Below are 14,075 nucleotides of genomic sequence, written 5' to 3' on the forward strand. Positions count from 1 at the left end.
GCACGTTTGTTTTGACATCTGGGTACTGGCAGATTGCCTAAACTGGGGGGGGGGGGTAAGGAGAGGTAATCTTTTTCAACCCCAGAGAGCCACTGCCAGTTTCTGGTGATGCCCTTTGGGTTGAAGAATTCCCCTGCCACCTTTCAGAGGTTGGTCACCCAGGTGTTGGCTGGACTGGAGGATTTCAGTTCCGCCTACCTGGACGACATTGCAGTGTTCAGTTCCAGCTGAGAAGAACACTTGCAGCACCTCTGGGAAGTGTTGAAGGCTTTGCAGAGGGCAGGTTTCATGGTCAAGGCCAGTAGGTGCCAGCTCAGGCAGGGCTCTGTGGTGTACTTGGGACACCAGGTAGGAAGCAGCCAGGTGGTGCCCCTACAGCCCAAGATTGACACCATTCTGGCTTGGGAGCCCTCCAAGATCCAGACAGAGGTGAGAGCCTTTTTAGGTCTGACCGGGTACTACAGGAGATTTGTTAAGGCTTATGGCACCATTTTTGCCCCCTTAACAGAGCTGAAATCCAGGAAGCAGGAAAGGAAGGTGATCTGGACTGATGCCTGTCAGAAAGCTTTTGATGCCCTGTACATGGCGCCTGTGCTCAAGGCATCTGACTTCCCCAAGGAGTTCATAGTGCAGACGGAAGCTTCAGACCATGGCGTGGGAGCAGTGCTATCACAACTGAACAAAGAGGGCCTAGACCAGCCTATAGTCTTCCTTAACAGGAGACTACTCCCCAGGGAACAGAGGCTGAGTGCCATAGAAAGAGAAGTTTTTGCTGTGGTCTGGGCACTGAAGAGGCTAAGACCCTACCTGTTTGGGACTCACTTCTGAGTTCAGACAAACCACAGGCCCCTCAGATGGTTGATACAAATGAGGGGAGAGAACCCAAAACTGTTAAGGTGGTCCATCTCCCTACAGGGAATGGACTTTACGGTGAAAGTCGCCTTGGCACCGAACACGCCAATGCTGATGGTATGTCCAGAATCTCCCACCTTAGTGAAGAGAGCTCCAAGGAGGTTGGGAAGTTTTCCCTACTTTCAGCTGGAGGGGACATGTGATAGAGCTTGGATCTTTTGGCGTGTTTCCCCTGTCTTTTTGCTTTCTGACTTCCCAGTTTTTAGGTCTCGCCTTTTCCATTCCGAAAAATTGAGAGAATTCAAGTGCTCAAAATACTCGTCAAATCAAGGGTTTTTTGGTGCAGTTTTCTTCGAGTTCACGTGGCCACAGGCACGCGCTTCTGGGCCATAAACTTTCACGGCCATCTGTTCCCCAGCTCCAGCACCTACCCTCTCTCTCCCCGCACACAGCCTTACTTGGATTTCTCCTCCCCCTCCCCAGCCAGCTTCCCCCAGGCCGTGTTCCCTCCCACCTTTCCTCCTCTCTGTCCCTTCTTTCATTCAAACAACGACGTATTTCCTTTCATCTTTAGGAACAGTTATAGAAGATATAATTTCGCTCCAGGCTAAGCACTGAATACTCTTTTTGTAAAACACATTAAGAATACAAGTGCATTTTTTAGTTGTTGTAAATAACTGTAACATTTTTTATAATTTAAAGAACGTATTTTATTTATTTAGCTGCCGCGTTTTTAAAGAAGAAAACACGACATACCAGTTAATTGTAACAATAGCAATAACTATTTTTTGTTCAAAGGAATAACCAAACTTATGCGAGGCGGTTAACCCAGTTTTTTTCACTAAGCAAGACTTAAATAAATTCATTGACAGCCTTTTCGTCGCCTTTTTACGAATTGCTGTTCAAAGCTATACATTACAAACAAAAATCGCCTTTTTTTACGAATTGCTGTTCAAATCCGCACATTACAAAAATCGAACGCCAAATCTATAAGCGGAAAAAACAAGATCAGTTGTGCCTCGCCTAAGAGCAAGCAGTTTATCGTGTGTGCCCTGCATTAGTCACCGAATGTCCTCCATGTACGATTTAGTATGGTGGCTATGGGCGTGTTCAATGTATACGACATATTTTCTATAGGTTGTGGCAGTCGAAACGCTGAGAAAGCAGCAGTAAATTCGGGACAGTAAACGGGAAAACGAATGTGAAAACTGGAAATGTTATTAATTGTGTTCGCATTCTTCTTTCGTGCGCTGGGATGTGCTTACACGTTTGTACGCACTTGTGTATCAACAGCGTTTCTGAAACTCGCACGCGCACGAACCTGCACAAGGAACAAATTTTCTTTTAGAGGGTTTGTAAGGTGGGCATTCCCCGTGCCCTACATGAAACGCGGCCACCGACGCCCAAGCTCGTTCGCCGTGTTTGCGATTCCCTTGATCTTTTGACACTTGTTTTCACCGGGGAGACCCGTCCTCTCAATCGCCCTACCCCCACAAACCTCCATTGTACTCTTTACATACGTGGGTAATTATGAATGGCTTCTGGGAGCAAACGGGTGTGAAAAAAACTGTGAGATAGGCGACATGTTTTTAGGTCTCGCCTTTTCCATTCGAATTTGTGCCCTGTTTTCTGTGCCACAGCTTTTCTATTTTGCCACTATTTTATCTACTTCGGACCATTGCCATTATAAATTACAATCACTTTTATTTAAGTATTAATTATTTAAAAAAATTAAAAGCCATTGTTATTTGTAATATAAATACATCTAAGTCACGTCAATACAAAACATGTGGCATTACAAATGCTAAAAGTGTCACATTTGCTAAAGTTAAAAGTATTGGCATTGTAAATCACAAAACATAAATATAAAATGTCATTTACAAAACCAATAGCTCCAACTTTCCTACTGCGAGACCTATTGGCAACGCCAGTGCTTGTTACTCTGTTTTTGCTGGTTTAATGTCACTGTACTTTCTCACTGCTGTTCAGTATTAAAGTGCAAGTGCTCCTGTTGGAAAATATGTTATGGATTGGTGTTTCCATGATTGGCATATTTGATTTACTAGTAAGTCCCTAGTACAATGCACTGAGAGTGCCAGGACCTTTAAATCTAATGCTACTAGTGGGCCTGCAGTACTGATTGTGCCACCCACTGAAGTTGCCCTGTAAAGGTATCTGAGACCTGTCACTGCAGAGTCTTCACAAAGTTTGTAACTGCCATGTCACCCTGGCAAGTGCACTCACATGCCAAGCTCTAATCTTCCCTTTTCTTACATGTGAGACATCTTTAAAGTAGGCCCAAGGTAGCCCCATGGGTAGGGTGCCATGTATGTGAAAGGTAGGACATGTGATGAGGTGTGTGACATGCCCTGGAAAGGTCCCATAGGATAGAGTGAGAGTTTTTGTATTACATCTTATAATTATAACTTCCCATTGGGATAAGATTGAAAGTTGGAGTTTAGTATACCTCTCAGAATATAAAAATGCATCTTTAGTAAAGATGATTTTCATATTATGTTATTGAAAATACCCCTTTTAGAAAGTGGGTATTTTCTTGCTTAAATATTGGGGCCCAGACCCCAGAAGTTTAGAACTCGCTGGAATCAAGGAACCTGCCATGAAGGAGAGCTGGAAAAGCAGCCAAGATGAGTACTGCCCCTTTGCTTTGCTGTTGCTTTGTTGGGTTAACCTGCAGTTGCTGCCTCTGCCTTGGGCAGTCAAAGGACAGGACTGAACTTTCCTTACTTGTGCTGAGCATCTCCAGGGGCTTGAAGCATAGCTTGCATCCTGCTCTAAAACCTCAGGGACTGCAAAGACTTCACAAAAACAAACTATCTAAAAGAGGGTCCAAGGGCTATTTTAACGACTCTACACTGGACACGTGCCCCCAATAGAACTACTTACAACAAAAGGTGTCCAGGAGTCACAACCCTGTTATCATACTTTAGACTAACCACTATATGACTAGCAAACTAAATTGTGAGTTAAATACAATTAAATGTGTAAACACCATCTCATAACTCATACCTATGACATACAACCCAGGTAGGAAATTTTTCCCATCAGTTATCGTTCTGTACCACCACTATTACATCATTTGGGTACTCCTTACCCAGGAGTTAGTATGAAGTCCGTCACCCTAGTTATAAGGTGAGGGCTATATGAGTAAGGCGGTGGTGGTCATAGGGTTATTACTGGGTGGTGTCAGTATGGTGTTGGTGTTTACAACTGAGGAAAAGCAGTGCAAGTGAGAATGAGTGAAGTGAGTAAAATTAGGTGGAACTGAGTAGAATAGATATTTTAATGATTTCTCTCAGACCCCTAAGTTTAAAAACAAGTGAATAGTGAAAGAAAAAGTAGATTTGACATAATATCTACTCAGCAAGTGGTCGACATGTTTCTGCATATAGGTGGAAGGTTTCCTATGCTTTCATCAGGACCATGATGTTGCTACTGCTGTATTATTAAGTGAAAAAGAGTAAAATCGGAAAAATATCACCTGTTTGTCAGGTGTTGATTCTCCACCACAATCTAGAGTAGTCATAATAGTGAGAAAAGAAAAAAGAGAAACAGGCATATTTATCACAGAATGCACTTCTCAGTAGTGGTATTCTTGTGGTCATGTACATAAAGTTCAAATGACATGATAACACTCCCCCAATTTCTGTGGGGATGGCGCCTCACCTCACTTGGCTGCAGCTCAGGTAAATAAGGAGCACCGCTCTGTTTAGCAAAAAACAATCGTAGAAGGACTCAACCAATTCGTATCAAAGCAACATTGACAAAAGTAAAACCTTAGTGTATTTACAAGGCTGAGCAAGAGTATGCCCTGGAAATTAAGAGTTAATGCAAGTGGTTCAATTACAAAGGTGAAACCTCAGATATTCATAAAGCTGAGCAAAAATATGGCTGAGCAAAAATATGCCCTGGAAATTGAGAGTTAATGCATGTAGGTCAATTATTGTATTACATAGGTAAGTCACACATCCCACTGTCCAGATGTAACTTCTGACTCCTCTATTTCACCAAACACTTGTTTTTAATATAGGCTGGCCATGGGGCATGTTAATCGGTGCATTTATAATAGAAAAGATCACTCGCATTGTTGATGGTAGATTGCATAATATAGAGAGCGAGTCGATCAGTGAATGCAGCGAGAGCCGTGTAAAGAATGATTAATGAGCCCACAAGTTGTTACAAAAAAGTGAACGGTTTGGACAGAAACCAAGCGTGGGACTCGACGTGGGGTGCCTCTCGCAACTCTTATAAAAACCGGTCCGCATTGCCAAGCATGTTTGTGCATAGATCGTCAAACGCGGCAAAACGCTGTCAAAAAGTACATCTGATGCGCCCACAGCGTGTAGTGAAATGCGCAGCCGGCCGTTTGTCAAACAGTGAGACACACGCTGTGCGCGGCCGGCAGGAGAAAGATGGAAAGATAGAGCGCACACACCTCACTCCCCTCCGCTTACCTCTCCGTCGGTGTCTCCCAGCGTCCCTCTGGGCTGTTCTGGGGAGGCACCGAACGGAGGCAAACGCGGGCCTTTCAAAGATTGCCTGTAGTGCAATGATTTATGGGAGTAGTAGTTTCCCGAATCTAGCGGAAACAATGTCAAAACGAAGGGCGATTTAAAGCACCATATTACAATAGCACCCTTTGTGAACACTCGTTCACTTTGTTTTTAATGTGGAGTGACGGTTTTGTAAAATACAAAATATGTGATTAAAGGCACTATGAATGAGCAGATGTCTAAGGATTTAGCACCCAACTAAGCAAACATGCTGTGATTAAACAAAGTATACATCTAAGTGTAGTGGGCTAAGGGTACACAACTTGTGCCCAATGTGTATGACAGATAGTTTGTACTAGGCACACATGTAATGTGAAGAGAATACTGCGCCATGATGCAGTTGTTAATTGAACATATTGGGACTTGTTGTCACTGTCTGATGGAAACTGCAGTATTATGGTTAACGGATAACCATCTGAAATTTATTAAGCAGTGAAGGGGTGTTCTGCATCATTAAATATATATTCTCACTTAAAATGAGTGTACAACTGTGACCCGCCGTCCCAAAGATGGCAACCCATAGATAACACAGGGACCCGCCGAAAAGAAAAGGGTTCCATCAGTCAGAGGTATCCAACCGGTGCCGACCCTGGGCCCAATGTAGTCCACAGTGCAACTGAGGATGTCAAACTTATATACTCCCTCCAGACTCTAGTAAGCGAGGTCTCACGTTGACTCTAAATTTTTAATTCCTTTAATAATGTATAGCACCAGTGTACATAGTCCGCACCGAGAACAAATATCGGTACTAATGGGCCAGACCAGTGTATACCGACCGGGGGGGGGGCTTTTTACTGCTTTTTACTGTATTTAATTGAACCAAACTGTATTGTTCTATACTGTACTGTAATGATTTTAAGTAATCGCACAGTTCATAAATAAATATAAAAAAGAGTGTACAACTCGTCACTGGTTTTTACGCAGTGTATATGATCAGTGTGACATGCTAAAGTATTTTATCTCTACACATTGTGGCAGAAAGGTGGTTATTGCATACCGGCTAGAATTTTCTATAGTGACATCCACGGTATGGGTTCATTAAGACCGTCCTTGTCACTGTTCAGCTTATAGACCCACTTCTGCTCAATCTTGAACAACAAAAACAACTGCAAAGACTTCACCAACCTCTGGGTACCGCTTCTGGAACTGTTGTTTCAGTTGCCACAGACAAAAGAAAAGCAACCGACTCTGTCGCTGGCTTTGTATCCTAAGGGCACCACACAAGGTACTGCCTCATCTCACACCGCAACCCTGGTCTCACTGATGACAATGACCACCGCCGCAGCCACAGAGCCCCTGCCTGCACCGTGACCTGTGGGCACAGCGTTCTGCACCACCTCACTTCACTTCGCCTCCTTGGTCTCACGAATGGCCTGCTGACTTTGCCACCTGTGACTGCATTGTGGCTGGGGGCCCGGCTCATAAGTTTCAAGATGCACCACCTAATCCCACACCGTACTCTGGATCGACCAACACCAGCTTCTCGCAACCAGCTCTGCCACCGGCACCGGGATCTGTCAGCATCGCATCAAGCACCACCTTCACTCCGCACCCCAGCCCTGGTCTCACCGGCACAGCTGGAAGACCATCACAGAGCGGCTGTCTGCACTGCACCTTGAGGGCACCGCGCGCTGCACCGCTTCACTTCACACCGCAACTGCAGCAGTTGCCATGACCGGGTCATACCAACTTGTCCACCGCAACGCAAAAGGTACTGTTTACAAGCCTACCAACACCCTGACCTATGTACTCAGACGGAACAGTTGGATTCTGTTGGTTTCAGTATGGTAGTAGCCCCGTGCGGAGCTTCCACCTCAGAAGAACTGTATTTTTGAGATATTTCTGCAAAGTATATATGGTTAAGTACTGTATGTTGGATTCTTATAGTTTTGGTATTGTTTTGGAACGTTAGAATGTTATATATTTTCCAGAACTGGTGTGGTGTGCTTTTGTAGTGTTTTCACTGTATTACTGTTGGTTATGTGCAAATGCTTTACACAGCGCCTCTGAGATTAGCCTGACTGCATGCGCCAAGCTATCAAGGGGGGTGAGCAAGGGTTATTTTAGGAGTGAAACTACCTTACCCTGACTAGGAAGAAGGGTCCCTACTTGGACAAAGGTGCAAGCCCTTGCCAACTAGAGACCCCCATTTCTAACAAGAAGGTTTTCTTTTTCTTGCTCATGCTAAAACAAGAGGGTGACCATGATCATGGTGGAACCATAAGTGTTGTGCATGTATTATTATCATATTATACAAGCAGTTAATGACCATGCAGCATGGCTGGAAGTATGATGAGGAGGACTGCCCCACTGCATTTGCCAACTAAGGGGTAAATGCATCAAAGTCCAATTTTGCGATTAACAAATAGCGATTTTTAAGAAATCGCTATTTGATAATCGCAAATGCCCATGCATCAAAAGAATCACAAAATGTTTGAATGGGTAAAAACAGAAGTCGCTATTAGCGATTTCCAAATACCAAATCGCAAAAAGCTAATCCGCAACTACTGAATTACAAATAGCGATTCCATATTTTTGATGCAGCATGATGACATCACAACCAGGAAGTGATGCAGGACATGCTGTCTCCTGTGTACTAAGAGAGACAGAGGAGGCAGGCTGCAGGAGCACAGCAGAAGGAAGCATTTTTGGAGACCAGAACCTGTGCTAGGACATCAGCATGCCTTCTGGAACAAGTGATAAGAAGGCAGCACAGCGCAGGAGGAAGCTGAAGTTCAGCAAGAAGCAGCTTGAAGTCCTCATTTAGGAAGTTGTACAGAGCCATGACAAACTCTTTAGGAAGTAGTCACTCCAGGTCCCTGTGTCAGAGAAACACAAAATCTGGTTTCGAATCCAATCCAGAATCAATGCAGTGGGGGTCACACAGCGCTCCCTAGAAGACCTGAACAAGCGCTGGTATGACCTGTGGAGCCGTGCCAAGGAAAAGGTTGCCGCCAGGCTTGCGGATGCCAAGAACACTAGGGGGGGGGGGGTCATCGACCCAAACTGCCAATACACCCCTGAGAGACCTGGTGGAGTCAACACTTCAGCCTGAAGCTGTAGTTGGAGTCACTCAGATAGACACCTCAGCACCGGCCAGTACTTCACAAGGCAAGATGCATGCAAATTACCATTCAATGCTAAATCTCAAAAAATTACCCTCAAATTAGATCAGGCTTAGCGTTGCAAAACACTAGTCCACATTTTACTTTAAACACACAAATGCATTATGGGATTAGCAGATAGCAACTCCAATAGGAAAGGCAAATAGGGATCAAAACAGCATTTGTGCTTTCAAGTACAATAAGCAAGTGAAAAATCTACACACTGTGTGTTACAAAATAACTTTATTAAACAATACAATGTGCAATGTGATATATATGTCCAACAAAAATACTAAACTTGCACTGTTTAACAATACAGATGCAGCTGTACAGGAGTCTGGTGAAGGTGAATGCATGACACCATGGAGACTCAGGCCCAGTCAGGAGAGGAGACACAAATGGCCCCAGCAACCCCAATACCTGCACTCACAACATGCAGGACCAAAGTGGCACCACTAACTGCCTTTGAAACAGAAGAGGAGAGCCAACCTGACCCTCAGACATCACAGGCTGGGCATACCCTCACACCACGACCTCAAGTACAAATGCGGTGCAGCAACGTCCACAACCAGAGACGCAGGGAAAGGGCTCATATGGGAGCTGCTGAGGAGGATGGTTCTGCTGTCTAGGGTGGGCTGGAGAGCCAAATGTTGAAGGTGCAGCAACTGCAATGCAAGCACATGTATTTAATGCAGGCACAACTTGGTTCATTGGGTACAAACATGGCAGAGATAAGGGACAGCATGAAGGAGCTCACTACAGCAGTGGTGGAAGGACAGAAGAACACAAATGAGAACTTTACAAATGTTATCCAAGCCATCCATAAGTTTTGCAAGGTGATGCAGAAAGACCATGTGTCCCTACGCAAAAGGCATCATCAGTTGATGGGGCGCTTAGATGGGTACATTAGGGCCATCAACTGCCTGAGCACAATCACAGCTCAGCTGTCCAATTGTGCAGTGGGCATGCAGGTGGAAATGACCCATTGCTCTGGGGATGTGGCCAGGGGACTCAAACAGGTCACCAATACAGTGGAGCAATTATAGACTGCTTCAGTTGGGGGCAACAATGTACTGGGTGGAGGGGAGAGTGAGGAGGCCTCCAGCCTAAGTAGTCTCTTGGCACCAGTGACCACATGCAGGAGGCGCAGTACTAGGAGCACCTCTGCATCAGAAGGCTCTAAAAGGGATGTGACAGACCCTGTAGAATGGCCCACAGGAGTGTGTGGCCATAGAAAGTAGTGTAGCATTGAGAGACAAACTAGAATCTGGTGAGATAACCAGTATCATGCCATTTGTCACATCTGACATTCCAGAACATGTTTTTTTAATTTTGACTGTCACAATGCAAGTTTGCACCTGGTATGTGCGCATTACCACTACCACATGTTTGTCAAAGTAAATATCCAAAACAATTAAAGCATGTAGTGCCTTACCTCATCATTACCCACCTTAGAAATAATGGTATGTAATTTCTGCAGGTCTCTGTCTCCCCTCTGCTGCGCTCAGCCCCTGTCCTGCTGGTGTTGGTGTCCTGGCTGATTGTCTTCCTCAAGCTTGCTGTCAGAGAGTTCCAGGGGTATGCCTCTAGAAATTGCGATGTTGTGCAACCTGGCACAAGTGGCCACGATTTTGCAGCAGGTATCTGGCCAGTTCTGCAATGCCCCACCAGTAATGTGGAGGCAGCAGAACCTATTTTTAAGTAAGCCAAATGTCCGCTCAATCACGTTGCGGGTCAAAATATGCACTGCATTATAACGCTGTTCACTTGGGGTACTTGGATTTAGGTATGATATCAGTATGAAGGAGCGCACAGTGTATGCGCTGTCACCTACAGGGTTGAAAGCAACAGATTACTCACTGCTATATATCACCATAAACCAAGAGTCTGCAAGACAGTTTTACATATGTTTACCAAGCAGGTATCCTTCCCCAATTTCACCCCCAAGGAGGCGAGTGTGTATGCCACTGTGTTGGAAGATGTAGGAATAATGTGTACTGCCAGGAAAACTATCCACTAAGTCTGTGACAATGTGATTGGAATTGCAGATGACTTGTATATCATGTGAATGGTATGATTTCCTGTTCCTGTAAATGCACTCATTCACTGAGGGGGGACTTATGGCTAAATGCGTCCCATTAATGCAACCAATTACATGGGGAAATTGGGCTACCTGATAGAAATCAAATTTTGTTTGCTGCAATTCCTGTGGTGTTGTTGGAAACCTTATGTGGTAGTGTATCCTTTGCAACATGGTATCAAGGAATGAGTTGAAAAAGTGCAATAGGGCACTTTGGGAAACTCCTCCAGCTGCAGCTATTACACCCTGGAATCTACCTGACGGTAGGAGGTGCAGTGAACATAGGACCTGCACATGAGTGGGAATGGCATGTGTCATGCGAATCTGACGCTGCAGTTGGGGATCTAATTCACTTATCAGATCATAGATCATGTCTGCATTGAACCTATATTTGCCATATATCTCTTCCTCTGTATGCCCCAACAATGTAACACGCTCTCTAAAAATGTGCTTCTGTATCCTGCTTCTTCTCTGTGCTGCTGCTCGTAGCCTCATCCTCCTCGCCATGACATAGAGTGCTGCCGTTGTGAAACACTCTGAGGCTTTCTGGGCCTGTTTAAATACTTTGCCAATGGTTCCCACATGATTAGATAGTTTTCACCTGATTTTAATTGGTGCTATTTTGCGAGTGCAAAATTGCGATTCCCGGGTCAATCACAATTTGCAAATTTTTCAAGCATAGGTTTGTGATTACCAAATAGCGAATCGCTAATACAGATTCGCTAGTTGTCATTCGCTAAATAGGTATTCGCTATATTTTGTGAATACAAGGGGAAGTCTGTGAATTAGGCTGATGCATTGCTTACGGCTATTTTGCAATCGCAAACTGCTGATGTTTGCAATTATCACTGTTTGCTATCACAAAATTCCTTGATGTATGTGCCCCTAAGACCATTTGTTCTTCATTGACCAATTATTGCACCACTTCATTGCGCTTCAATAATTCAGATTCATTATAGCTCTGCCACTCCAGTACAATGACTGCCAAACAATAAAGCGCCCAACGAGGTGTTTTGAATTTTTGATAGAAGATAAAAAAACTGTAACCGAACTGTAGTGATGCTTTGTTTTGTGGTTGTATTTTGCTTAAAAAACTAGGGGGAGGCGTATCTGGCATCTAAATTTATAAATGAGTAATGATTTTTCTAGCCACATAGACCACCAGTGCATGGGGATGATGCCAGCAGAAGGGGCGTGGCTACGGCTGTCTTCACTGAGGGAGGAGTACCAGCGGCAGCAGGGGCAGGCAGTGGTAAGTCACATTTCTTACTTAGAGACAAAAAGTATTACACTCACTGCAAGGGTGTTGACTGACCTGTGAACACCTCGCTTTAGCAGATACAGTGGGAGTTGAGTAGTCATGTCCTCTTCTATCTACAACTCAGCAGACAAAGGTTCATAAATTAACTTTAAGAATGACAGGTTGAGGGGAAAGGCAAAACCGGATGGAAGGTGAAAGGATGGGTGAAATGTATGCAATATATGAGTGTGAGGATGCATGGGTGAAAGGATGCATATAGGCAGGTGATGATGATGATGATAGGAATCAATCTGCATGGTTAGGTGAAGAATGGTTGAAAGGCTAAATAAGGGTGAAACTGGAAGGATGACTGCATGGGTGGGTGCTGGGTTGAAAGGATGCTTGTGTAGGTTAAGGCAAAGCAGGATGGGTGAATGGAGAGGGTGAAAGCAAGGATGCATGGGTGGGTAAATTAATGTTGGTGAAAGGTTTGTTAAGAGAAATGTTTGGATGGATGGATTGATTGGATAACAATGCCTAGTTTTCTATGGTGAAAGAGTGGACAAGAGAACGTAAAGCTGAAATGTTGCATATCAAAGCCAAAGGTGAAGATTAAGAATACTAGAAGAAAGTTCAATGGAGTTCTGACTGGATAATGTCATTTGCTTGCCTTTTGGGGATGGGATAGTTTGTGACGAATGTGCCAAAGCTATTTCCCAGTCCTTAATCCTTTCACTGACTGTTGTGCAGTAAATCACTTTTCCCACTCTCTACTTGCTCAAAATGATGTAGGTTATTGCTGAGGGAGCTAAAGGTTAAATAGGCCTGAGGTGATAACAAAATTATCATGCACATAGTATAAAAGGGTTCTTCTTTGGCAATCCCTATTGACAGATTGTATGAACATCTATTTAAGAGAAAATCAAAGTTCCTTGACACAAGATCCAACAGGCTTTCCAAACCTTGCAGAGACAAAGATCCACTCACTTTGGACAGTTTGTAGTAGACTGGTCTCCTATGAAAAATATGCATTTCAGAGGGAAACACCTCTTTGCCCTGTTCCATCCCATAGACAGACAGAAAGACACACGTTCCCTATCTTATGTGGCCCCAGAGTCCAGAGAGCTTTGGGTGACTGCCTGGACTGCGACTGCACCTCGAGTCTCCACAGTAAATAAACCTTCACAGACTGGCATTAGACCGAAACTGAGTAGCAACATTTCACAAGAAACATATAGACCTTAACTAATGTTAGCCTGCGTGTTGCAGCTTGTAAGAAGGAGCTACTGTGTTGTTGTTGAGGTATAGAGTGAAGGACCCTCTGTTAAAAGCAAATATCACTTCAACCTTGCATGTTGTTTTGTATGTTTTGTATTACAGATGTATATAATTTATATAACGCAAACTCGACCCGAAGGTATTGGGGTGCTTTACATGAGCACCCCCAGCCCCTCAGCAGGTCAGGCTGAGTCCAGCAGGGTTACTGTCCTTTCACCAGCAGGGGTAAGGCAAATGTAGGGAAGGGAGCCCATGGGTGTGCCAGCGAGCACCATGGTGCTCTGACCTCAGGGGGGTCCAGGGCACGAGGTGTGGGACCAGCGCGGTTCTGTGTCCTCTGGTGCGGCAACTATCTGACAGAAGAGCCGAGGTTTCGCTGGAAAGTAGGGCGGGGCGAACACGACTCCACGGAACCCCCGCTTGGTCTGTCACCTGAAACGCCGACTCCAGGGATAGCCATGCAATCCACTTTCCCAGAGACTCAAGGCTGGTAGGAAACCCCTTGGGCTGAGGGCAGATGCAAGGGGGAGGGGGCAACGAGGTGGCTGCGAGGGGCGCTCAGAGGGACGTATGGCCAACACTTCCGGTGGTCTCTACTGTCCAGGAAAGCATCTTTCAGAGAGTAAAACTCGCGACCAAAGCTCTCTCCGGGAGGGCAATTTGACCAGGGTGTGGTAAACTTTACAGGTCTATAACAAGCGTGCATGCCTGAAACTAAAAAAAAAAAAAAGGACGAGGAGAGGAGGTGGCAGCGGGGGGGGGGGGAGAAAGGAGGGAGCCTGCACCTGTTTCCCTTGCGGGAGCAAGCAGGAACCACATGGTTTCAAAGCTCGCTCCCGCAAGGGAATCGCCAAACGTCCACGCACTGCATTGAAAGCAATGCAAAGCATGCAAGTTTTTGACTGAAAAGGCGAATCGATTGCTACAGGTCTTTTTCCTTTGTAGCCCAT

Source organism: Lissotriton vulgaris, chromosome 4_1, assembly GCF_964263255.1.
Source record: "Lissotriton vulgaris chromosome 4_1, aLisVul1.2, whole genome shotgun sequence".
Classification (NCBI taxonomy): Eukaryota; Metazoa; Chordata; class Amphibia; order Caudata; family Salamandridae; genus Lissotriton; species Lissotriton vulgaris.